Source organism: Spinacia oleracea, chromosome 5, assembly GCF_020520425.1.
Source record: "Spinacia oleracea cultivar Varoflay chromosome 5, BTI_SOV_V1, whole genome shotgun sequence".
Lineage (NCBI taxonomy): Eukaryota > Viridiplantae > Streptophyta > Magnoliopsida > Caryophyllales > Amaranthaceae > Spinacia > Spinacia oleracea.
In genome coordinates this window covers 35,384,008-35,411,324 of record NC_079491.1, presented here as the reverse complement: position 1 = coordinate 35,411,324, position 27,317 = coordinate 35,384,008, and the positions used below count along the sequence as shown (strand labels likewise).

The following is a 27,317-nucleotide window of genomic DNA, read 5'->3' as shown; positions in this document are numbered from 1 at the left end:
ACTCAGATGCTTTCACAATCATCAGTGAGTTGAAGAACATGTTCCAAGATCTGGCTCGAGTCGAAAGATTCGAGACTCATAGGCAAATTCTTGAGACCAAGCTTAAGAAAGGCGAGCCCGTAAGTCCACATGTTCTCAAAATGATTGGACTCATTGAGAATATGAGTCGGCTGGATCAGCAATTTTCTCAGGAAATGGCTATAGACACCATCCTCCATTCTCTTCATAGCGGGTATGATCAGTTCAAACTGAACTACAGTATGAATAGTCTGGACAAAACGCTCACTGAGCTTCACGGTATGCTGAAGACCGCTGAAAAGACGCTCAAAAGTGATAAGCAGGATGTGCTTATGGTGCGTGGGGGCAAGTTCAAGAAATCTGGAAAGAAGAGGAATGCTAAGAAAGGTGGCAACAAGGCCAGCCCAACTAAGCAAACTGGCGCCAAATCTGCAAAGAGGAAGGTCAGTCAACCCACTTCTGAATCCGAATGCTTCTACTGCAAGAAGAAGGGGCATTGGAAGAGAGATTGCTTGAAGCTAAAGGAAGATCAGAAGAACGGAACAGTCGTTCCATCTTCAGGTATTTTCGTTATAGACTGTATACTTGCTAATTCAACTTCTTGGGTATTAGATACAGGTTGTGGCTCACACTTATGTTCCAATCCACAGGGACTAAGAAGAAGTAGAAAGTTAAGCAAGGGTGAAGTCGACCTACGAGTGGGAAATGGAGCACGGATTGCTGCATTAGCCGTAGGAACTTACTATTTGTCGTTGCCCTCCGGGCTAGTTTTGGAACTGGAAGAATGTTTCCATGTTCCAAGTCTTACTAAAAACATCATTTCAGTTTCTTGCTTAGATGCTAAGGGATTTTCCTTTATAATAAAAGACAATAGTTGTTCGTTTTATTTTAAAGAGATGTTTTATGGATCTGCTAGATTAGTCAATGGACTTTATTTATTAGATCACGACAAACAAGTATATAACATAAATACCAAAAAGGCCAAAAAGAATGATTCAGATCTCACCTATCTGTGGCATTGTCGATTAGGCCATATAAACTTGAAACGCTTAGAAAGACTTCAAAGAGAAGGAATTCTAGAACCATTTGACTTAGAGGATTATGGTAAATGCGAATCATGTTTACTTGGCAAAATGACAAAGCAACCTTTCTCTAAAATTGGAGAAAGAGCAAATGAACTATTGGGTTTAATCCATACAGATGTATGTGGACCAATGAGTACAAATGCTAGAGGTGGTTTCAGCTACTTTATCACTTTCACTGATGACTTCAGTAGGTATGGTTATGTCTACCTAATGAAGCATAAGTCTGAATCCTTTGACAAATTCAAGGAATTTCAGAGTGAAGTAGAGAATCAATTAGGCAAGAAGATTAAGGCACTGCGGTCTGATAGAGGCGGTGAATATCTGAGCTATGAATTTGATGACCATCTGAAAGAATGTGGAATTCTATCAGAATTGACTCCTCCTGGAACACCACAATGGAACGGTGTGTCAGAACGGAGGAACAGAACCTTGCTAGACATGGTCAGGTCAATGATGGGTCAGGCCGAACTTCCATTAGAATTTTGGGGACATGCACTAAATACAGCTGCACTCACTATAAATAGAGCTCCGTCTAAAGCTGTCGAAAAGACTCCATACGAATTATGGTTTGGAAAGCCTCCAAATGTGTCTTTTCTTAAGATTTGGGGATGTGAAGTATACGTCAAACGATTAATTTCAGACAAACTTCATCCAAAATCTGACAAATGTATCCTTGTGGGCTATCCAAAGGAAACAAAGGGGTATTACTTCTACAATACATCTGAGAACAAAGTGTTTGTTGCTCGAGATGGTGTCTTTTTGGAGAAGGATCACATTTCCAAAATGACAAGTGGGAGAAAAGTAGACCTCGAAGAAATTCGAGTCGAACAACAAACTCTAGAGAATGCTCAAGATGACATTCAAGATGAAACTCAGAGATCTTTAGAAGAATCTGGTGAGAATCATGGTCAATCTAGAAATGTTACCCCGCGTAGATCGCAAAGATATAGATCTCAACCGGAAAGGTACTTAGGTATTTTGACGAACGAGAGCTATGACGTTCTATTACTTGAAAGTGATGAACCTGCGACTTACAAGCAAGCTATGACGAGCCCTAGCTCCAAGCAATGGCAAGAAGCCATGCAATCTGAATTAGACTCCATGTCTGAAAACCAAGTATGGGATTTGGTCGATTTGCCAGATGGCTACCAAGCCATTGGAAGCAAATGGGTTTTCAAACTGAAAAAGGACAAGGATGGGAAACTTGAAGTTTTCAAAGCTAGATTGGTTGCAAAAGGTTACAGGCAAGTCCACGGTGTGGATTACGATGAAACCTTTTCACCAGTTGCAATGCTAAAGTCTATTCGAATAATGTTAGCAATCGCTGCATATTACGATTACGAAATATGGCAGATGGATGTCAAAACTGCTTTCTTAAACGGCGTTTTAACAGAAACTGTGTTTATGACACAGCCTGAAGGTTTTGAGGATCCAAAGAATGCTGAAAAGGTATGCAAGCTAAAGAAGTCAATCTACGGATTGAAGCAGGCATCCAGGAGCTGGAATATACGTTTTGATGAAGCAGTCAGTGACTTTGGTTTCATCAAGAACGCGGACGAATCTTGTGTATACAAGAAGGTCAGTGGGAGCAAAATTGCTTTCCTAGTATTATATGTCGACGACATATTGCTTATCGGAAATGACATTCCTATGTTGAACTCTGTCAAGATTTGGCTTGGGAAATGTTTTTCGATGAAGGATCTAGGAGAAGCACAGTACATATTGGGCATCAAGATTTACAGAGATAGATCTAAAAAGATGATTGGACTTAGTCAAAGCACTTATATCAATAAGGTGCTTGATAGGTTCAAGATGGCGGACTCCAAGCGAGGCTACCTACCCATGTCTCATGGAATGACTCTAAGCAAGACTCAGTGCCCAAAAACACTTGATGAGCGTAGACGAATGAATGGGATTCCATATGCATCATTGATTGGTTCAATAATGTATGCTATGATATGTACACGCCCGGATGTTGCGTACGCACTCAGTGCTACGAGCAGATACCAGTCAGACCCAGGAGAGGTGCATTGGACTGCTGCCAAGAACATTCTGAAGTACCTGAAAAGGCACAAAGATGACTTCCTGGTCTATGGTGGAGATGATGAATTAATTGTTAAAGGCTATACGGACGCAAGTTTCCAAACCGACAAAGATGATTTCAGATCACAGTCTGGGTTTGTCTTCTGCCTCAACGGAGGAGCAGTAAGCTGGAAAAGTGCTAAGCAAAGCACCATTGCGGATTCTACAACTGAAGCGGAGTACATTGCTGCACATGAAGCAGCAAAGGAAGCTATATGGCTAAGGAAGTTCATAGGAGAACTTGGTGTAGTCCCCTCCATTAAAGGACCAATAGCCCTGTATTGTGATAATAACGGAGCTATTGCACAGGCAAAAGAGCCTAGACACCACCAGAGAGTCAAGCATGTACTTCGTAGATTTCACCTTCTACGAGAGTTCGTTGAAAGAAAAGAAGTCGAGATAAGCAAAATTGGAACTGATGACAACATATCAGATCCATTAACTAAACCTCTGCCGCAAGCGAAGCACAACTCGCACACTGCAGCTATGGGAATCAAGCATATTGGAGAATGGCTTTGATGTCTCTGTTTAATGTTTTAAAGTTTTAGAGTTTAAATCTTTGTAAAACATTATTGGTTAATCATTCACAATAAATGAAAGGAATTCATTTTTCCATTTAATTTGTGGTTTATTAAATGATGAGTCCCTTCAACTTGACGATATATTCAAGATAGACTGTCAGGACCAGTCCTGTGACTAAGAAATGTCTATCAAGTGAACTTGAATGTCAAAGGTTGAAAATGGTCCCTAATCGGAGTTTTCTATAAAATTGGACGCATAGAAAACGTTAGACGATTAGAATGCAAGATGACTAGTAGTTCTGTTTCTTGAACTATGTGGACATGGCAATGTCATAATCATTTGCATAGATACTTACTTTGGGAAGACTAGTATCGGACAAGACCTATGAAACTTTACTGTAAGAGATGAAAGTCTGTCATAAGTAAATTTCATTAAATTATTAGACACTAAATCCTCAATACCTGAGTGATTTGAGATTACTTGTTTGAGAACTGGTTGCTTTGACGTTGACCAACCGTCGCACCGTAAAAGGAGGCTATAAAGGCAACGCTCAGGTAATCACCTATCAAACGAAGTCTAATCTCAAGATCGCAAGATTGGGATTGTCCTCCCATAAATCGGGATGAGATGCTTAAAAGTTGTACAAGGCCACTCGGAGAGCTAGAAACTGTGAAATGCATGGCCGTGCTCGGATGAATCATAGGCTATGATTATCTGTTTATTTGATCAGTTGAACTCTGAAACCGAGGAACACCTCTGGACATAATAAGGATGACAACTCTTACCTTATGTTCAAGAGCAAGCATCGAGCGACAAAGGAATTAGGAAATGCACACTTGTCCCTAAGGACAAGTGGGAGACTGAAGGAAATAATGCCCTTGGTCCAAGTATGCATTCTATGTTAAGTCTAATAAATGCGGTTCAGTATTAATTAACAAGTTAATAATTCAGTGAGATCAAGTGAGCTGAATGCCTAGCTAGAGGCCGCTTCAGTTCAAGTGGAATTAATGATATTAATCCACAGCTTACTCTTGACTGAACCCGTAGGGTCACACAAATAGTACGTAAACGGATCAAGTATTTAATGGCATTAAATACTCCATCTATGAATATTCGGAACCGACGGATCTTGGTTTCAGTGGGAGCTAAGATCGTCACAGGCAAGAAATGAATACTCCGGAAACGATGATATTGCCGGAAACGGAAATATGGATCGTATCGGAAATATGAATATTATCCAAGTCGTAGATGTTGCCGGAAACGGAAACATGGTACGTATCGGAAAATATTATTGGAAATGGAAATATTACCAGAATCGGAAATATTGCCGGAAACGGAAATATTGTCAGAAACGGAAATATTAAATATTTGTTCGAAACGGAAATTAATTCCGGAATCGGAAATATTAAATATTGTTCGTATCGGAAATAAATTCCGGAACTGGAAATTTAATCGGAAGCGTATCGTACGAATTAGCATCGGACGAGGCCTGCCGGACGAAGGCCCAGCACGAAGCCGGGCCATCGCCCAGCAAGCACGCGCGCGCCACAAGCCCAGCCAAGGCAGCGCCCAGGCCTACCACAAGGCAGGCCCAGCGCGCGCCAAGGCCACCGTTGCGTGGGCCGCGCTGCGTGGGCTGCTGCTCGCACGCGCATGGGCAGCCCTTGTGGCTGCCGTGTGTGTGTGAGTTTGTGCTCATGCGTGATTCCTAAATCTACAAGAGTCAGTGTATGATTAAATTTCTATTCCTAATTGGATAAATTAATTAAATAGAATTCATGTAGGATTCTAATTTCAATTAATTCGTATCCTACTAGGATTACGATTCCTTTTCCATAACTCTATAAATAAAGGCCTAGGGGTCATAATTTATACACAAGTTTCAAAGTATTCAAAAGTGAGTTTTTTGAGAGAAAATTAAAACACACATCTTGCTCATAAAGTGCCGAAATTTTCTAGTACCTTAAGGGCGATTCTAGTTGGTCAATCTTAAGGCGGATCCGGACGTGCTGTGGACTATCTACGGAGGGACGACACTTGGAGTCCTAAAAACTTGTTCTTGTTCGGTTCGGGCGCAGCTAGGGAAGGCACGCAACAAAGAGTATGCATCTAAATTATGCTATATGATTATGTGTAAATAATATGTTGTCCTGGGTTAATGGTTGTTTCCGCATGATCTATGTAATGTCATATGTATCATAACCTAACAAAAAGATCCAAGAAGTTCTTCATCAAATTATTGTCAATGAAATTGCTAACAAGACTGTTGTACAGTGTGAAGAACGTTGTTTTGTTGATGCTATCCCTGATCCAGCTCGGCAGACCAATACAACTCTCACTAGTAGAAAAAACCCCTGTTGCAGCCCCCTTGTTGCAGCGTACATGTATAAATACGCTTCAACAACCAGTCGGTCAACGCGGGTCAAACCCTTTAAAGGGTTATCGCAGCGTACATTTTAGTTGTTCGCAGCAAATGTGTTTGTTGCAGCGTACAAAATAAAAGCCCGCAGCAACAACCCTTTTTGTTGCAGCGTACAATTTAAAAGCCCCCTGCAATAACCGGATAAAAAAATTTCAAAACAATTTAAGCCGCATCTCAAAAAATTTTCTCGCTGTCCTTTCTTCTTCGCGTGCCTTTCCCTACGTCGTCTCCTAAAGACAAACCCTAAGCCGGTCCTTTCTTCTTCGCGTGCCTTTCCCTGCGTCATCTCAAATTTCGAACACTCTTTCTCTTCGTTCCTCTGCATCGCCGGCCACCACCTCCTTCATGCCGACGCTGCTGGGTGGTTGCGATGGTTATTGCGTTGTTGTGGTTGATGGTGTTGTCCTGCCTCCGTGCTCGGCTTTCCTCTGCTTGTCGCCGCCAATAATGGTGGCCTACCAACACAACATCATTTGTAACTAATTGGTAAATTGATTTCAATTTTTCCCTCAATTGTTTTAATAAGTTCTTGATTTAAAATCGCAAAACCCTAACTAATCGATTCAATGTTCTTTTCCCCCTTGCTTGCGCCGCCCGTTCTGGTTGTTAGGTGACTACTAGCTAGCGCCGTCCAATTAGGGTGGGGGATTAGATCTTGCAAGAAAGGCTTCGTCGGAGATTCCAATTTTATGCCCGCCAGGGAACTCGGGGTCGCCTCTCTCTTCGTTTGAGCCGCCGCTACCGCCTTCTTTGCCGCCCTTAACGCCTCCGGCATCCACAGTGTGAGTTTGTTTATCTCGTTTCTTTCTTTTTGGAGTAAAATGTTGGATTTTTAGGTCAAATTTCATCAATTTGGGAATTCTGAAATTTGTTTTTAGTGAAAAATTGATAGTTTGCCAATTGGGTTTTTGATTTACATTGAGAATGATGATTTGGGTTGATTAATTGAAGGGTTTTAGTTTATTGTTTCAGCTATTTTTAATTTATTCTTATTAATTTTGTATTCAGGTTTAGTATGCTCGTTGATTGTTGTTTTTGGAAGAATTTGAATGCAAAGTTGTGAGATTTTTGTATTTAGTTTGTTGCATTGTCAACTTAGTTCTCATAGCTCAAGTGATCTTAGAAGAACATGGGTTGAATGTAGTCTAGGGGATGACAAGTGACAACCACAATTTAGTATTTGAATAATCAACTAGTCTCTATATCGTGATTTGGGACTCTTGAATCTGATTTTAGTCAACTCACAATTGAAGTACTATCCAACCTGAAAAATTGATGTACTGATAGAATGATAGATATACGTGTTCCTTATAGTTCTATGAATAACAAGAATTATATGGGTCAAGTTCAACGCAAAGTACATTTTTTTCTTCAATTTCTATACAGAAAATGCCTTATTTTTTTTAATGAAGGCTTGTCAATGTATAGCTTTGCTTCTAATTTGTGGTTTGCTTCAATGTATAACTGAACATAAAGGAAGGGGTTTAAATATAATCATACTACTATGGTGCTTTATGTTCAGTTGTATACTATCTGTAGTTCTGTACGGTTTACAGTTCTTTCATTGAGTTAATCTAGTAGCTCGATCATAATAATTGGCAGAGACTATAGTATAATGCTAGGGATATTTGTATTTTGGTATTGATGTTTTATACATTTGCAACATGAGAGGTGACATGAATTCAATAATGATTTTACATGCTGTAAGACATCTAACCCGGTTTTCCCCAAATGATTATTACATGATTCATATGATTATTTTTAACTTTTCAAGACTCAATCCGATCTATTATGCACATTTGAGACTTGTTTGGTCGTTATAGGTCATATTTAGGCTAAAATGAGACATTTTCGCTCCTAAGATTGAACTAAAGAATCTAATGACTCATTTGAAACCTTTTACATGATTAATATGCTTAGTTTTAAGTTTCTAAGACTTATTCTAATCTATTTATGCACATTTAATACTTGTTTTATCGTTGTAGGTCATATTTAGGATAAAATAAGGCATTTTCGCTCCCAACTTTAAAATAAAGAACCTAAGGACTTATTTTAAACTTATTACATGTTTAATATGCTTAGTTTTAAGTTTCTAAGACTTATTCTAACTACTTTTACACATTTAAGGCTTGTTTGGTCGTTATAGGACATATTTAGGCTAAAATAACATTTTCGCTCCAAACTATGAACTAAAGAACCTAAGGACTCATTTTAAACTTACTAAATGTTTTATATGCTTAGTTTTGACTTTCTAGAACTCATTCCAATCCATTTATGCATATTTAAGGCTCATTGTGTCGTTATAGGTCATATTTAGGCTAAAGTGCCATTTTCGCTCCCAACTTTGAACTTAAGAACCTAATGACTCATTTTAAACTTATTATATGATTAATATGTTTAGTTTTAAGTTTCTAAGACTTATTCTAATCTGTTTATGAACATTTAATGCTTGTTTGATAGTTATAGGTCATATTTAGGCTAAAATGAGGCATTTTCGCTCCTAACTTTAAAATAAAGAACCTAAGCACTCATTTTAAACTTAATACATGTTTAATATGCATAATTTTAACTTTATAAGACTCGTTCCAATCCATTTATGCATATTTAAGGCTCATTGTGTCGTTATAGGTCATATTTAGGCTAAAGTGCCATTTTCGCTCCCAACTTTGAACTTAAGAACCTAATGACTCATTTTAAACTTATTATATGATTAATATGTTTAGTTTTAAGTTTCTAAGACTTATTCTAATCTGTTTATGCACATTTAATGCTTGTTTGATAGTTATAGGTCATATTTAGGCTAAAATGAGGCATTTTCGCTCCTAACTTTAAAATAAAGAACCTAAGCACTCATTTTAAACTTAATACATGTTTAATATGCATAATTTTAACTTTATAAGGCTCGTTCCAATCTATTTATGCACCTTTAAGGCTCATTAGGTCGTTGTAGGTCATATTTAGGCTAAAATGACATTTTCGCTCCCAACTTTGAACTTAAGAACCTAATGACTCATTTTAAACTTATTATATGATTAATATGCTTAGTTTTAAGTTTCTAAGACTTATTCTAATTTGTTTATGCACATTTAATGCTTGTTTGATAGTTATAGGTCATATTTAGGCTAAAATGAGGCATTTGCGCTCCTAACTTTGAACTAAAGAACCTAAGGACTCATTTTAAACTTATTACATGATTAATATGCTTAGTTTTAAGTTTCTAAGACTTATTCTAACTACTTATACACATTTAAGGCTTGTTTGGTCGTTATAGGACATATTTAGGCTAAAATAACATTTTCGCTCCAAACTTTGAACTAAAGAACCTAAGGACTCATTTTAAACTTACTAAATGTTTTATATTCTTAGTTTTGACTTTCTAGAACTCATTCCAATCCATTTATGCATATTTAAGGCTCATTGTGTAGTTATAGGTCATATTTAGGCTAAAGTGCCATTTTCGCTCCCAACTTTGAACTTAAGAACCTAATGACTCATTTTAAACTTATTATATGATAAATATGCTTAGTTTAAGTTTCTAAGACTTATTCTAATATGTTTATGCACATTTAATGCTTGTTTGATAGTTATAGGTCATATTTAGGCTAAAATGAGGCATTTTCGCTCCTAACTTTAAAATAAAGAACCTAAGCACGCATTTTAAACTTAATACATGTTTAATATGCATAATTTTAACTTTATAAGACTCGTTCCATTCCATTTATGCATATTTAAGGCTCATTGTGTCGTTTTAGGTCATATTTAGGCTAAAATGACATTTTCGCTCCCAACTTTGAACTTAAGAACCTAAGGACTCATTTTTAAATTATTATATGATTAATAAGCTTAGTTTTGAGTTTCTAGGACTTATTCTAATCTACTTATACCCATTTAATGCTTGTTTGATCGTTATAGGTCATATCTAGGCTAAAATAAGGCATTTTCGCTCCCAACTTTAAAATAAAGAACCTAAGGACTCATTTAAAACTTATTACATGTTTAATATACATAATTTTAACGATCTAAGACTCGTTCCAATCTATTTATGCACCTATAGACTCATTGGGTCGTTATAGGTCATATTTAGGCTAAAATGACATTTTCGCTCCCAACTTTGAACTAAAGAACCTAAGGACTCATTTTAGACTATTAGGACATTGTCATTAGTTTCTTGAATGTTAAAATGTGATATTTAATTTGTATTTAATCTAATGTTTAATTTAAATTTCTGTTTTTGTAAAGGTCTACACTCCGAGGATTGCGCCTTATGCGAGGAATTTGATGTGGTTCGTGAGCAATGGGCTAAGTTTTTTACCAACAAGTATTTATTATTGGCTTTAGCGCGCTTGATCGAGTTGGTTTAGTTGTTATAGAATAAATTTTATATTAAAATGTATGTTTATGTTGAAATTGGAACATATATTTAAATGTAATATGTGCACTTTGGTTTTGGGATATATAGTATACAAAACTCCAGTTGTTGTTTTTATATTTGTTATACAGGTTGCGTTATTCTATTATTGTTTTGACAGGTTTCTATATTTAGTGCAAGGCACTCTAGGTATCCCTAAACAAAATTAGAATTTTCCCGCCAAAAGTGCTTTTTTGCAGCGTACATATATGTTGTACGCTGCAACAAGGGAAAAAAATTTCGCAAAAATTCAGACTTGTTGCAGCGTACAAATAAATGTACGCTGCAAAAAATTGAGTAATTCAGACTTGTTGCAGCGTACAAATAAATGTACGCTGCAAAAAGTTGGGTCTGTTGCAGCGGGCTTTTATATGTACGCTGCAACAAGTCCAAAATTTTGCCAATTTTTTGGCACTTGTTGCAGCGTATATCTAAAAGCCCGCTGCAACAAATCACTTTTTGCAGCGAACATGTACGCTGCAACAAGTTCAGACTTGTTGCAGGCCCCCCAGTTGCAGCATACGATGTACGCTGCAACAGGGGTCTAAAAGCCCGCTGCAATAAGTGTTTTTTCTACTAGTGTCTAGAGGTTGTTGTACAGTGTGAAGAACCTCGTATTGTTGATGCTACCACTGATCCAGCTCAGCAGACCAATGAAGGTGCAACTTTACTCTATTTCAGTTTACTATATGTTGAAAACTTAGAAATATCTAAAAAAACTTTAACCTTTTCACATTAAATGATAAGAAATCATTTATTCTACTACAGGCGCAACTTTGGAGGTTGATGTACAGCCAAGCTTATCTGAGCAGCCGGTTGCACCTCTTCCAATTGTTGAACCTCTTCCAAGTGTTCAACCTGTTCCAAGTGCTGAAACTGCTCCAAAAGAATTAAAAGTTTACGATCCTACTGTCGGTTATCATTCCATTATACACTCTTCTTTCTCTGATGGCAAGGCTAAAATTGGAATTCCATGTGGTAAGGTTAACACTAAACCATTCCTTGTCGGACATTTCATGCGTTTCTACAAGAGGATCATGAAACGTTTGCCTGAGTTGTATCAAGAAGTTGCTGATTATTGCCTTCTGGATGATCCTGTCGTAGTGAAGGCAGAGTAAGTCTTTTAATTGTTTTATATAATGTAACTTAATTTTGACCAAGTGAAGGGTAATACATTGTCCTAACTTTAAGTACAAAAGGCATAACTTTAACTTAATAAAGCTTAACTTTGATTTTTTTTTTTTTTTAGGGAAACTTTGGTCTGGTTTGATACCGTACATATGATTGAAAGAGAGGATATGTTGTCACTTGCTGAAGATCAAGAGATCTATTTGTCTATTATTGAGTGTTGATAAATGCAAATGAAATGCAGCATGCCTCACCGCCTTCAAAATTCTGTTTTGGTGTCCGCCAAAGTGTGAGTTTCTTAAATTGTGTAGTAGTTTAGTAAAAGTTAACGTATTTTTAGGAAATGTTTGTGTTGTACTAATTTGTTTGTTTTCTCTTGTAGGAAATTTTGGAACTTCTTTGGCAAGATTAAACTAACGCGGCTGCTATGGATCAGCTTCTAAATTGTTGGAAAGACTGGACTGATATTCACAACAATGGCTTTGACATCACCTGTGTTGATCTGGTCAGTTATTACTTGGCATCACCTCAAAATTAAATTAAGGATTTTAAAGTTAAAGTTAAGGATTATAAAGTTAAAGTTTAGGCATCTGTTGTTAAAGTTTAGGATTCTAAATTTAAAGTCAAGTTTTATGAAGTTAAAGTTAAGGTTTCTGAAGTTAGAGTTTAGGATAATTGAGTTAAAGTTGAGAATTTTAGAGTTAAAGTTGAAGGTTCTAAAATTCTCAACTTTAACTCAATTATCCTAAACTCTAACTTCAGAAACCTTAACTTTAACTTTAGAATCCTAAAATTTAACTTCTAACAATAAATTTTTCTGAAGTTAAATTTTAGGATTCTAAAGTTAAAGTTAAGGTTTCTGAAGTTAAAGTTTAGGATAATTTTGTTAAAGTTGAGGATTTTAGAGTTAAAGTTGAGGGTTCTAAAGTTAAAGTTTAGCATTCTGTTGTTAAAGTTTAGACCTGAAGTTAAAGTTTTGGAGTCTGAAGTTGTAATTAAGGTATCTGAACTTAAAGTTTAAGATTTTAAAGTTAAAGTTTAGGCATTTGAAGTTAAAGTTAAGGTATCCAAAGTTAAAGTTTAGGATTCTGAAGTTAAAGTTTACTTTCACTAGTTTAAGTTTTGTTTTTGTGTATCTATTAACATCACAATATGTTTTGTTTTTGTAGGTTTTTGTTCCTTTTTTTCGAGAACGCCACTTTTTCCTATTTGTGTTGAATTTGAAAACCAAAACGATGCAACACGTGGACAATCTTGTGTATGATGAAGCTCAAATCATTGACTTGGAAAGTTTTTCAACAACTCTGGTAATTACCTCTAGTCAATTTAAGAATGTTGAATTACCGGTTCAACTTTCTTTTTTCTGTTACAAACCAATAAATGTGTTTAATATTGTTTTCAGTGTGATCTCCTGGGTACTTTCCTTGATGATAGAGGCAATAATCATGAAGGTGATATTGGAACGTACCCCATGGAGGAGGTTGAGTTTGATTGGAAGACTGCAAAAGGTTCTGACCTTGATTGTGGAATTTATACGATGATTAGTATGTTGACATTTGAAGGAATCAAATGTAGCTGTCCTGATTTGAAAGAGGTTAGAATTTTTCGAATCATAACTTTTAAGTCAAATTCCTAACTTTTACCGCAATTTGCTTAACTTTTATTAGCCTTATTTATTTTGGAATTTAAAATGATGTTGATAATGTTATTCTTTATTTTTTCAAACAATACAGCCCCGTAAAAGGATTGTTCTGCGTGCCGAAATATGTGCCACACTTGTGTTATCAGACATGAATGACAAACGGGCAGAAGTTCTCAATAATCTTGCTGATTTCAATTCCAAACGAGTAAAAGTCTATCCAGATGTGGTAACCAGGAGGAAGACAAAATTGGCAGACGATAAGAAGTTGAAGAAAGAAGCTGCCAAAAAGGAGAAGGAACTTGAAAAGAAAGCCAATGGGAAAGATCAACCAGAGGAGAATGCCAATTGTAGACACCTACTTTTGTCCCCATTCCCGAAAGGGAAGGTTCGATGATGAAAACATAAATCTCCACTTGACAACGCATCTCCTATAAAATAACGAATCCCAATTCCCCTTTTCATTTCACCCGAAACCTGCTATTTATAGAAACCTGCTATTTATAGAAACCTGTTATTTATGGAAACCTGCTAAAAATAGTAACTGTCGTAATGGGTAGTTGTTAAAAGTGGCAAGTCATAAAAGATAGAAACCTGTCAGAATTAGGTGTTGCACTCCAACATAAATCCTAAATGAGATAGAGATTACGAGAGAATCCTATTCCTAATATGATTCGAAAATAAGAGTCACGTATTAATTAAAATCCTAACGAGCCTAGAGTTCGTAACGGGCCCAGACGCATTCCGTCACAAGGTTAATACGCACTAAAAGACTCGATTAAGTCTCAAATACTCAGGATTCTAGGAATCCGAATCTGACTAAGAAAACAGCCCACATCCTTTTTTCAACGCCTGGCTCTGGGCGCCGAAATCTTCGGTGCCCAGGTCTGGGCGCTGAAATTACCTGGGACGTATTCTTTCCTAATTCCTCGTGGATTAGAGCTCTACAATTCTATCTTTCCACGAACTCTTTTCTATAAATAGGGCCTTAAGTTCGACGTGAAAAGAACAACAACACACAATTATTATTCTGAGTATTGACTCCAACCCCTAAGCCTAAAGCCTCACGCTGCGAAATTGATCACGCGTTCTGTCGCAATCGATCCATAAATCGAACAGAACGTATCCTGTCCCATAACTTGAGATTCGTTAAATAAAAGGAGAAATAGCAAAGTCAAAGTGGTTAGTTTTCTGAGAACCGTGACGTACCTCTCAAGGGTGCGTCGTAATGTGTCCCTTTTCTATGATTTAATTGCTTTCCTCGCCCTTTTATGAACTGTTAAACTAATTAAATCTGATTGTTCTATCACGCCTAATAAAGATTATGTTTTGGGAAATTGGATTATCATGCTAGGTCCCTTAATACGATCTAAATCAGATAATCGCGCTCGATCTAGTATTATATGTTGCATATTGTTAAAATCAACTCAGATTAGTTTAATAGTTAACGCATGTCCCTTCAATTATTTATGCTGAGCTAGTAAGGATATCCTGCCTCTGGAGTTATCGAAGAGCGAGTACTCCTCTCGGTAGTTACAGTCCCCCGAACCCTCAATCTCTACCCTGTGGGTGTACGTTGAGCGATCCCCACCACCAGGGATCACAAGGGAACCTACGGTCGTCGTGGTCAAACATAATTGCACTCCCTTTATGTCACGATAACCGGGTTTTGTCAGTTTTTCTCATTGTCGTTAAAAACTGAATGGCGACTCCTATATTACTAGTCAATTGGGTGTAAACTCACAGGAAATCCAATTACACTTGATTTGACAAAAAGAAGCGTCACACCCACGAGGGACGAGGTCACGCATTAGCCTCGTGCTTTTTCGACCCCTTCACAGCGGCGACTCCACTGGGGAAAGTGAAGGAAATACTCGTGCTCGTAGGTAATCAAAATAGCCGAAGGGTGAAACGATCCTACCCCGCGTTTATTTCCCCATCAAGTTGGGACGACCTGAAAATCAGCATATTAATGTGAACGGACAGAACCGCATAACGAATCTTGGCTCCCTTGGTGTTTCATCTCGGGAGTTGGGACTAAGGATACCCATCGCCAACCGGGGGGTGCATACGCTTCGAACTTTGTCCACTCGGCACTTTCGCTAGTAGTACACCCGTCCCAAACCCAATCGCTCGCCCACTAGGTCCCTCTCATTGGTGCATGCCCCCTTGGCTTACATCGTGATTGACCTCTTGGGCGAAATTCGTCTGTTGAAGGCACTACCTCGACCGGGCATGTGTTGGATCTGCGATAGAAGCGGTACCAAGCCAGGCGCAAATAACTACCCATAGAAGCCTATCATAAACTACATGACATATTATTATTGCCTCGTGATGGAATGTTAGTTATGTGTAGCAAAATATATGATTGTGTGTGACAAACTATCCTAAAAAAACCAACGACCTTAAAAATTGCCCAAACATTCATAAACCAATTTGCCAAAGAGTTATACCGAAATACGTGTTCCGCAAACCCGAACGATCGCCACAAAAATAAGCGACGTTCGGGATGGCCTGTAACGAATCCCACAAACGCTGCACAACGCGTAAAGGACGTTATTAGGCAAGCACGCAAAATCGAAGTCGCATAAACAAAAGTAGACGCAAACAGAAAACGAGAACCAGCCAGGGACACATTTTCAACGCCCCTGGCTGGGCGTCAGAATTTCTCATGCCCGACGTTGGGCGCTGAAGTTGCTGCTTGGCCTTCTGGTCAGGCGCAGCAGCCTCGGTGCCCGCGAAAAAGAAAACACGTAGCAAAAAAAACCGTTCGTAAAAAAATTGCTGCGAGGGCGTAAGAAAAGCACTCGATTCTAAAAAGCGACTCATAAAAAAGAATAACTCTTTGCGTCGTTGTTAGGCCTCCTACGACGACACTGCTCGACACCAAAACCGAACATGCTAATAATTATGAATGTCACACGGGCAAGTGTTTCGAAAATCCAAAGAATGACCAAAAGAAAGAACTAAAAAGTGTACCAACAAAAGAAAGAGTGAAAAACCAATAGAGAGAGTCGAAGTCTAGACTAAGTAATACTTGAAACTTTGGGACCTAAACTTTAGCTTATCTTATGCATAGGACTGGTCCTGCCACTTGGTGCCGATCAGGAAATCAACGGTTAGTGCGCCTCGAAGATACATCGCCAACACCAGGTTTAGTGACTCCAAGCTCCGTCCGTCATCCCTCATTTCAAGGATCTCCGCTTCCCCAACCTCGATTCGCACCCTCAAACATGTCCATCGAAGAATTGCGGACCAGATGGCTCAAATGACCCAACTCATGGGCCAACTGAAAATGGAAAACGAAGCCTTAGCGGCTGCACAAGCCAAAAATGACCTCGATAACGAGAAGAGGATTGAAAAAAATGGTCCTACAGCAAACCATGGGGAGCAAGTACTTCTCCCTCGATCCTGAACCTTTTCCTGGAAAACTACCAGAAAAGTTTAGTTCATCTGACTTACCAAAGTTTAAAGCCACGGACAATCCCCGTGATCATCTATTGAGCTTTGTGAATGCCATGAACTTGAAAGGCGTGGACAAGTCCATGTATTTACCTGCCTTTCCTTTGTCCTTGGAACATGTGCCGCTCAAATGGTACTATCACCAGGACCCTAAGCTCTTCCCCACTTGGGAAGACTTTGTCAATGTCTTCATCAAGCAATACTCGTCGAACATGGATTTTCAAGTCACCATGCGCGAGCTGGAAGTTTCTTCCAAAAGAAAAATGAGGGTTTCACAACCTACTTTGCTAGATGGAGGGACCAGGCGGCCCAACTAATCAATAGGCCTCCCGAAACAGAATTGGTCCAAAAATTCATTGACATCCTGGACCCGGCTTACAGACAACACCTTAGGTACCTGGGACTTGACACTTTCAAAAGAGTTTATGATGTGAGAATAAAGATCGAGGATGATCTCGCAAAAACAATACAAAGTAAACCCGCATACAAAAGCAACACCTACAACAGGGGCAACACATCCCAAGCCCAAGAAGTCCATATCGTAGAGGAGACTCCCGCCCGAAGAAGCCCTGGAAGATGGGTCCGAGACCGAAAGTTTGCCCCACTCGGGTCGACTTTGGTACAAGCCTTCGAAAGACTAACCAATCAAGGAAAGTTGAGACCTATAGGCCCCACCCGTGACCCTCCTGTCAAGAGCAAATACTGGGTCGAAGGTACTTATTGCAAGTTCCATTAAGGAAATGGGCATGACACCGAAAACTGCTGGAACCAAAAAAATACAATCCAGGACATGATAGAGGATGAAGTAATACCTCTCCCTAACGTTGGCAAACCCAACAACAACAAGAGCCCACTCGGCTCTTGTCACATCTCTCTCGACCAACCAGAAAATGAGAACTTCGACCCTACGGTGTACATTACGCCTCAAGGTGCACCACTTGCTGTGGTCCCTATGGATCGAATCGAGAGAGAAGTGTGCGGTGTGTGGGATGATGATGCTGAAGATATTTACCTATCTCAAGTGTCGGGCCAGGACCTCTTTACTGAAACTTGGCCCTGGTATGCTCACATCGACACCACCCCTCAGGAGCCCGAGGTCGACAACCTCACCCGATCCGGAAGGATATACCAACCGGATATTCGCCCACCTCCTATGGACGATATCCCAGTTAGGCAAACTCCTGAGAGTGGACGGCACGCCACCATCGCAGAAGTCATTGAAAATCCTCTCTTGAAACAACTAAAAAGAACCAAAGCCGAAATTACCATCTGGGATCTCATGTGTACTTCGAAAGAACATCGCGAAAAGCTTATTCGCTCACTCGACCTCATCTCAGTACCTACAGATATCACACCTGACTCATTGGTTAGCCACGTCACGAGAGATGCCGGAGAAAAGGCCATATTTTCACTGACAGAGACTTGCCCAAAGAGGGGGGTGCTCACAATAAAGCCCTCTATTTAGTAGTTGGATGCAAAGGACAAAACATCCCCCAAGCACTCGTAGATAACGGTTCGGCGGTTAATGTTTTCCCATTGCGAACCGCACATTGCTTGGGGCTAGGAAACGATGACTTCCAAACCTCCACGCAAGGGGTACGAGCTTATGATAACTCCCGAAGGCCTGTGTTGGGAAAAATCAACCTTACCATACAAACCGGGCCTGTGGCACGCACCACGGAGTTTCAAATAATCGACATCAAGCCCACTTTCAACCTCCTCTTGGGGCGACCTTGGCTCCATGACTTAGGAGGTGTGGCTTCTACCTTGCACCAAATGGTTAAACTTAACCATAACGGGGTAATACTAAAAATCCGCGCCCCTCCTCTCGACGTCAGTTGTACTATGGTTGGAACGGCCGAAACTGCAGACGACCTTTACGGGTTTCAAATGGAAGAAGCAATCCAGTTCATCGAAGACTATGATCCAGCATTACTAGACCCGCACGCATCCCAAGTCATCCCTAGAATGCTGTTAGCTCAAGGTTATTTCCCTGGAACCCCATTGGGCATAAGGAAGAAGGAATGCACATTCCATCCTTTACCCAACAAACCTACTCCCTTTGGCTTAGGCTATGAACCAACGGAGGAAGATATTGCTGACCGCCTGTCTGGGCTGCGCCTTAACAAGGCCAAACAAACCACCCTCCTTCCCCCGTATCAAAGAACCCTTAACGGAATGTTCGTTCGGGAAGGAGAAGGACACCCATGCTGTGATTTCCCTGAACCCTTCGTTCAGGATGGCTTGCTAAAACCAGGATTTGAAATCTTCCATGACTGCCACACCTTGGATGAGGCACCCCACCTCACCAAGACTAAAACAGCTGAAATATTGGACGACCAGGCTCTATGGACATTGTTTAACGAATCGAGGCCTATGGAGGACGAGACTGTGATGACTACCCTAGCTTTACAAGATGAAGGTTTCGATCCAACCCGGTTAATCGCTCCTGCATCAACATTAGAAGAGATCGAGAACGGATGGGTGAAGATATATCAGTGGGTCAATGCAAAAGGAATAGAATTCAAGATGAGTACCGGTGAAGGACCAAAGTTTTACGAGACTAAACCCAAGGCTTGAGCCACATAGAGCACCGTAGTAAAAAGCGCCTAGTAGTTCTTTAAATTGGTAAAAAGAATAATAAAGACTTTAGATGGTCCTAAGACCCATTAGAATATAGGTCAATTTTATTTCAGTGTGTTTTCCTTACTTTCCAAATTAATAAAGGCGTAATATTTCTCCTAAAAAATTTATTCTAACACTAAAGTAAGCACCAAATGTACTTGCGAAATACAAAAATAAAGAGGCGGCCCACTCTAGGCCCAACAAACGAGGCCCACTCGGTCTTGAAATAGTGCCATGGGAACCAATTCCCGAAACCCACAAAATAAACCGCACCATCCCCTTCATATCCCCAAAACATAAAAGTCAATCCATGCAACCCAAAGAAATCGAAGGAAATCAAAATCCAAAACAAATGCAAATGTTGCTTAAAAAGGGAATTAATAAAATGTAACCCCGCCATACCCTTCAAAAACGACACGCACCTCAACCCACCTCAAAAGCCTACACAAAGATCTTCATATCTTCCACACCCTAACTCCATTTTCAAAACCGTTTCGAGTCAGGGATAGAAAAAATTAATCCGGACAAAAATGCATCTCACGCTAACAGTAAAAAAAGCCTCCGAAATAGCCTCAAAATTGATTTTAAATACGAGCAAAAATCAAAGCACTAAAACGAAAAAAAAAAGAAAAAAAAAAAGAAAAAAGAAACGCAAGAACACGTGAAGCAAAGCATCAAAAACGACCGCCCAAATCATTTTCAGCGCCCAGGGCTGGGCGCCGAAATCTTTGACGCCCCAGCCTGGGCGTTGAAACTCTCTGCCTGTCTAATTTTTAGAAGTGCTCGTCATTTTATCCGCACATAACGGAAAAATAACGAACACTTGGGGGGTACAGCACGTATCCAAACAGGCTTACCAAAAAATACAGCCATACAAAAATAGTCGAATTTCATTTTTACATAATACTTACGGAAAAAACGGTAGACGAGACGAAAATAATGATAATACTTCACTCGTTTGACCGATTAAGTAATATGCTACCACCTCAGGGCATATCTATTAAAATCCGGCATCCTAGAACTTATTCTAGCTAGAACTACGCGCGACCTGATTCTGACAAGATACGTAGGCAATCCTTACCAAGGATTCGGTCCAATAAAAAAAAACATATATAAATTGTGCAAAAAAGTGTTAGACATATAAAAATATAAAAAAGAGGAGAAACAAAAAATGAAATACGCCTTTATTTAAAAAAAATAAGAAGGAAAACAAAGTGCTAAAGAATGAAAAACAAACACAACTGAAATAAATAAAGGGCACCTACACCCTAGCAAGAACTACACTACTCTAGTTCTTCCGGATCATCAAATAAAGTCTTGTAGAGGGCAATGTTCGCAGGATCCACCCCCACAGTCTTCTGCGCTGCCCCTATATCAATCTCCATAAGAACCGGCTCCTGGACACTAACTTCCGAATATGCCAAGGCTTCAGAAACATTCTCGGTTATAGCCCGCTCAGCCTCAAGGGCACAGACAATGGTGGGAGAAGGATTATTATCATCAACTAGACTAGTCACTGTTTCTACAGGCGGCTGAGCCTTCCTAACCCATACATTTTTCCGGCGACGATCTCCGCGAGAGCTTGCATTTCTTTTAACAGCAACAGGCCCCTTCATGTTAGGCATCTTTTTAGGCCTGGAACTGGAACGGGGAGGAACTTCCTTTCGCTTTCGATCAGGACGAGCTTTCACAGTCTTAATACCATGGGTACGAGGTTTGGCAGAATCAGGACCCTCATACTTAACACGAATACGAGGTATCAAAAGCTCAGCCGGCTCCCCATTTCGAGCCTCGGTCCTCACAGCTTTATCATAGCTCATCCACAACTTGTAGTTTTCAGAAAGACCCACAAAGCCATTTGTAGCTACGGCCCAACGCGGGAGACCATCATAATACTTAGCCCACGCTTGAACCCGTGCTTGTGAAAAGGCCGCTACTTTAGGTGGTACCGTATCAGAAAAGGGGATAGTCTGCCTTAAACCGTATTGACGCATGACTCGGTAAGGGAAAATATATGTGGGCCGAGATAGCCCCAACAAAGAAACATAAACCGATACATCAGAACCCCCCGTCATAGTAGTCAAACCCCACCATGGTACCACCCACTTAATAGAACAGATGCCATGAGTAAAAAAGGAGGCCCATTTGGCCTCGTCCTGGCCTCGGTGCAAATATTTTCGGTTACCCAAGGCTATAGGGCGATAATGTTTAGGATCGGCAGGAGCTTCCAAGAGCCTAAGCCGTTCCACGAGCCAAAATCTGCAAAAAACGGGTACGATCAAAAAAAATAAATAATAAAAAGAAAACGGTTCCTGGGGCGCAGTTTCAACGCCCAGGACCAGGCGGCGATAATTCTAGCGCCCAGCCCTGGGCGCCGAAACTCAGCCCCAAGGCAGGACGAATAAAAAATATATTTGCAAAAAAACGTATACGTGCGCAAAGAAAAAAATTGATTACCTGCAGTAATAGGGGGCTTCCCTTAAAATATTCAGATTTGGCGTCCTTCTTCAGCTCATCCGCACTCAGCAAAGTCTCGGCAACCACCAACGGCATAATAGAATAGCAACTTTCCATCTAGCTAATCAAGGGGATCAACCTTATGTCACCGAACTCACCATTGTTATTCGACAGCAAATAATGATTCAACAAGCAAAATACAAGGGCTCGAATATTCAATTTCTGTTCGGTCATATTCTTACTAGGCCTAAAGTGATGTTTTACAAGTTTTGCCAAATTAACCTCATCACCTACAACAATTTCAGCAAGCATGTTAGCATCTAGTCCTAGGAAAGCCCCTATGGTTGTTTTACTCTCTTCAATAGTGCCAGGAGTGGCAGGGGTAGCATTAGTAGGATAACCAAGGATCGCAGCAAATTCATCTGGCAAAGGACATATTTCGTTGCCCCGAAAGACAAAAACATGATGATCGGAATCCCAAAAGCTTAGGGCTGCATGCAGGAAATTATAGTCAATGTTAATTTGTTGTAAGCCTAAAAGTGCCTCTAAGTGGTATTCTTTCAACAAAGCCTTTTCTGTAGGAGTAAGGGCCCGTAGCCAACGCCTAACAGCCCGTTGGAGTGAGAAAGCAGGAATCGACATGACGAAAGCAAGGAGTAACTAAAACACAGCAAAGAAAGAAGGAAATTGAGATTGATGGAAAATAGGGACGTATCTAGCCCCTATATATAGCTGAACGCATCAAGTGACATCCTGATCCCATTCGGAAACGCGTTAAGAAATTCGAAAGTCAAAATTCGCCAGGAAAGGACTTTCAGCGCCCGAAGCTGGGCGCCGAAATAATTAACGCCCAGCCTTGGGCGCCGAAAATGCAGCCCAAGGCCCAGATTTCACAAAACGCGGAGCAGGAAAAGACTTAAAACCGTGTTGCTAGACACGAGGCCCTATTGCAATTAAGATCGAGCCCAAAAGCACCTTTAAGCTCCCAAATAGCAAAAATGAATGGTAAACTTGGTCGAAACTTAGACTTGTCTCAAGAAACATATATGTACACTTTTCAAAACAAATATGAAATATCAAGGTCATTCTTCGAAACACCAAAAAATGTTGTTAAGTCGTTGGTTTCTCAAAAAAAAATGTTTGTCTGTCAAAGATTAATCCGGGCCAAGCTAAACCGGATGATATTAAACCTTGTCGCCCGAAGACTGAAGTCGCACCCCACGACTTCGCCAAAATAGCACACCACTATGAAAGGTCGCTCGCACATACGAGCACGACCCCAAACATGATTAAAAGACGTTATGAAGTATGCGAAAAATGACCAACAAAGCCCGAGTGCTTGGGGGCTCGCGAAAAGTATACTCCAAAGTGCGCAATCGAAATCACATTCCCGGACTGCGCTATACGCCGTCCCATGTTTGGATGATCTCAAAAGAGCAGGTTCGACCTCAGAAAAGGGTCGTCATGGACACTTGTACATAGTCCTCTGATCAAAGGCCAAGTAGTGGAAAAAATCGAGCCGAAAAGACTAGCTCAAAACCACGAAGGTCCGTCTAAACCCGTTGTCAACCCACGTTCAGGTCACAACTAAATTCGAGCATCCCTCAAAAGAATTCGCTCTTGCAAGAATGAACAAAAGAAATTCTCAAAAAAGAAATCACGATGAAAAAATAGGAAACTTGCCCATCTCAGTTGGCGAGATCACATCACGAACCACGCGAATTCAGGGACGTCCACCCTCAGCGGACAGGGTTCGCCCACCCTCAGCGGGCGGGGTCCGCGTCACTAGCCGCGCAGATCCTCAGTTTTCGAAAAATAGAATCTTCAAAAAACAAAATGAAACAGGCTCGCCATATTCAGCCGGCGGGGTCTACGGCGCAAACCACGTAAGTCCTTATTTTCAAAAAATAAAAACAAATTTCAAAATAGATTCGTCCACTTCTATCGGACGGGGTGTCCACCCTTAGCGGACAGGCTCGCCATCTTTAGCCGGCGGGGTCTGCGTCACTAACCGCGCAGGTCCTTAGTCGCTGCAGCGATAACTTTTTTTGGTTTTCCATTTTTCCAAAAAAGAACGATGTGAGTAGCTTTTGGTTTTCCGTTTTTTCCAAAAAAGAACGATGTGAGTAGCTTTCCCTTTTTTCAAAGATTGGTTTTCCGTTTTTTCCAAAAAAAGAACGATGTGAGTAGCTTTCCTTTTCTTAAAGATGGTTTTCCGTTTTTTCCAAAAAAGAATGATGTGCTGGATTTCCTTCGTTTTACGTCCCATAAAAACAAGGAGGTTTTCTCGTTTAGCTAACCCTGAAAATGAGAATCTTTAAAACATTTTTGCCTCGTGATTGGGCTTGGCCAGGCCCAATTACACTTTATAGCTTTGATTTCGAAAACATCTTCTGTAGCTACTCCCAATGATAAAGTGAGGGAGTTTCTACGCACCTTTAGATCCTTCCAATGACAAAGTGAGGAAGTTTCTATACTATCCGTTGACAAACGTGAGGGATATGTCGACACTTCAAGTGATGACCCTTAAGTCAAATGTTATCACTCGGGGGCTCGTGAGACCCTCGCAAAAACAGGTCACCATGACTTGTTTGACCCACTCCGTCTAATACTTTGACCATCGTCTTACTCCAAGACTCAGTCAAAGTGGGGGCTAACTGTAGACACCTACTTTTGTCCCCATTCCCGAAAGGGAAGGTTCGATGATGAAAACATAAATCTCCACTTGACAACGCATCTCCTATAAAATAACGAATCTCAATTCCCCTTTTCATTTCACCCGAAACCTGCTATTTATAGAAACCTGCTATTTATAGAAACCTGCTATTTATGGAAACCTGCTAAAAATAGTAACTTCCGTAATGGGTAGTTGTTAAAAGTGGCAAGTCATAAAAGATAGAAACCTGTCAGAATTAGGTGTTGCACTCCAACATAAATCCTAAATGAGATAGAGATTACGAGAGAATCCTATTCCTAATATGATTCGAAAATAAGAGTCACGCATTAATTAAAATCCTAACGAGCCTAGAGTTCGTAACGGGCCCAGACGCATTCCGTCACAAGGTTAATACGCACTAAAAGACTCGATTAAGTCTCAAATACTCTGGATTCTAGGAATCCAAATCTGACTAAGAAAATAGCCCAGATCCTATTTTCAACGCCTGGCTCTGGGCGCCGAAATCTTCGGCGCCCAGGTCTGGGCGCTGAAATTACCTGGGACGTATTCTTTCCTAATTCCTCATGGATTAGAACTCTACAATTCTATCTTTCCACGAACTCTTTTCTATAAATAGGGCCTTAAGTTCGACGTGAAAAGAACAACAACACACAATTATTATTCTGAGTATTGACTCCAACCCCTAAGCCTAAAGCCTCACGCTGCGAAATTGATCACGCGTTCTGTCGCAATCGATCCATAAATCGAACAGAACGTATCCTTTCCCATAACTTGAGATTCGTTAAATAAAAGGAGAAATAGAAAAGTCAAAGTGGTTAGTTTTCTGAGAACCGTGACGTACCTCTCAAGGGTGCGTCGTAATGTGTCCCTTTTCTATGATTTAATTGCTTTCCTCGCCCTTTTATGAACTGTTAAACTAATTAAATCTGATTGTTCTATCACGCCTAATAAAGATTATGTTTTGGGAAATTGGATTATCATGCTAGGTCCCTTAATACGATCTAAATCAGATAATCGCGCTCGATTTAGTATTATATGTTTCATATTGTTAAAATCAACTCAGATTAGTTTAATAGTTAACGCATGTCCCTTCAATTATTTATGCTGAGCTAGTAAGGATATCCTGCCTCTGGAGTTATCGAAGAGCGAGTACTCCTCTCGGTAGTTACAGTCCCCCGAACCCTCAATCTCTACCCTGCGGGTGTACGTTGAGCGATCCCCACCACCAGGGATCACAAGGGAACCTACGGCCGTCGTGGTCAAACATAATTGCACTCCCTTTATGTCACGATAACCGGGTTTTGTCAGTTTTTCTCATTGTCGTTAAAAACTGAATGGCGGCTCCTATATTACTAGTCAATTGGGTGTAAACTCACAGGAAATCCAATTACACTTGATTTGACAAAAAGAAGCGTCACACCCACGAGGGACGAGGTCACGCATTAGCCTCGTGCGTTTTCGACCCCCTCACACCAATGAGAACGAGAAACCAGAGGGTAATATGGCAGAGGAGAATGCCAATGAGAACGAGAAACCAAAGGGTAATATGGCAGAGGTGAATAACAATGTGGCAGATGTGAATGATAATGCGGCAGAGGGCAACAAACAACCGTTGAAGACTTTTACTTCAAGAAAACATCTGAAAAGGAATGTAGCAGATGCATCTGACCCCGAAAATGTAGAACCACCAGAGAAGAAGCAAGCTCCTACCAAACGGACGGCAAAGAAACCTGCAGCATGAAATTTTAATATTAGTTTACTAAAATTTTATTACATGAAGGTTAACTTTAAGTACAATAATCTTAACTTTTACATTTTCACAAAAATATTTCTCTAGAGTATAATGCCTTTTTTGTGTATGTATGGCATATAATATTGGTTTTTGGTGATGTTCAGTAGAACTTATAAACATGTATTTAAAGTTGTTGATTCTATGGTTAAAGTTAAGAATATTATAATTAAAGTTAGCCCTGTTATTGTTATAGTTAAGATCAACTTTAAGTATAATATTGGTTTTTGGTGATGTTCAGTTTCTGAAGTTAAAGTTTAGGATAATTTAGTTAAAGTTGAGGGTTCTTAAGTTAAAGTTTAGGATTCTGTTGTTAAAGTTCAAGCATCTGAAGTTGAAGTTTTGGAGTCTGAAGTTATAATTAAGGTTTCTGAACTTAAAGTTTAAGATTTTAAAGTTAAAGTTTAGGCATTTGAAGTTAAAGTTAAGGAATCCAAAGTTAAAGTTTAGGATTCTGAAACATGTATTTAAAGTTGTTGATTCTATGCTTAAAGTTAAGATTATCATAATTAAAGTTAGCCTTGTTATTGTAATAGTTAAGAAAATTTAATATTAGTTTATCTAACTTTTATTACAAAAAGGGTAACTTTAAGTACAAAACTCTCAACTTTTAAGTATAATATTGGTTTTTGGTATATTACTTCAATTCTTCATTGTACGTTAAGTATCCATGTCAGACCCTCGACACTCCGACATGGTTTCAAACACTTTGAAACTTTATTTTCAACTTAAATCCGAAAAAAAATTCACAATTTAGCTAGGTTAGACACTTGGACACGTATCCAAGTCAGTCCAAGTAACATGGGTTTTGGCGATGTTTAGAAAAAGTTACGTAACATATTAGAAGTTGTTAATTTTATGCTAAAAGTTAAGCAAATATACCTCAACTTTTACTGTATCAAGCCTGACTTTTAATATATAAATCTCAACTTTTACATTTTTGAACAAAAGACAGATTAAAAGATATATACACTTCAGAGAAATATTATACTTCACTAAATTT

At 39.6% G+C, this 27,317-nt stretch overlaps 1 long non-coding RNA gene across 1 annotated transcript; it reads left to right on the top strand.

The window, feature by feature from the left end:
* The first annotated feature begins 6,135 nt into the window (after positions 1-6,135).
* On the top strand, positions 6,136-10,615 carry LOC130461084 (uncharacterized). The gene is made up of 3 exons (XR_008921409.1): positions 6,136-6,615; positions 6,740-6,911; positions 10,369-10,615. It is a non-coding gene; the product is annotated as an uncharacterized lncRNA (long non-coding RNA).
* The last annotated feature ends 16,702 nt before the right edge of the window (positions 10,616-27,317 follow it).